We start from the raw sequence: 575 nt of genomic DNA, 5'->3' as shown, positions 1-575 counted from the left end.
TAACCCTGGAGCGGTTGACCAAGAGATCTAGCCCTTTGACTTTCCACAAACGGGCTTTGACCAATGGACCTCTCCACCCAGTTGTATCAGGTCAGCCCATAGGAACACCTGGGAGCAACATCCGGGCCAGACCCACAGCTACATCCCCTCCGTGTAGACCCGACGCGTCCGTTTCCCTCCTCCAGGTGCAGGCGGCGGCGCCGTCCATGAGGGGGGGCACACCCCGGAGACACGTGTCAGGATTTTGCAACCACCACAACACTTCCAGACTTTTGAGAGGCCGCCTACGCAAGATTTGGCGGCATGCTAGCCCCCGGAGGCCGCCGGCCACAGTCGTAGACGCGCGAAGAGCAATCCGCATAGAGGGAAGTGCAGATACTTCTCCATCACGGAAAATTATGAAAAATTACCATCGGTCCGATAGCACATGTGCCCACGTCGTGTGAAAAACTCATGATTTTATCGCGCTCCGAGTATTTAATAATATTCACGCCGCATCGTTACCGCACAACGTCTACTACCGTGTCATCGCCGTCCGTGAGGGAGGGCTACACCCCGGAGACGTGTGCCGCCTC

The sequence above is a fragment of the Triticum dicoccoides genome, chromosome 3A (genome assembly GCF_002162155.2).
Source record: "Triticum dicoccoides isolate Atlit2015 ecotype Zavitan chromosome 3A, WEW_v2.0, whole genome shotgun sequence".
In the NCBI taxonomy this organism is placed as follows: Eukaryota; Viridiplantae; Streptophyta; class Magnoliopsida; order Poales; family Poaceae; genus Triticum; species Triticum dicoccoides.
Note: the sequence above shows the minus strand (reverse complement) of the source record.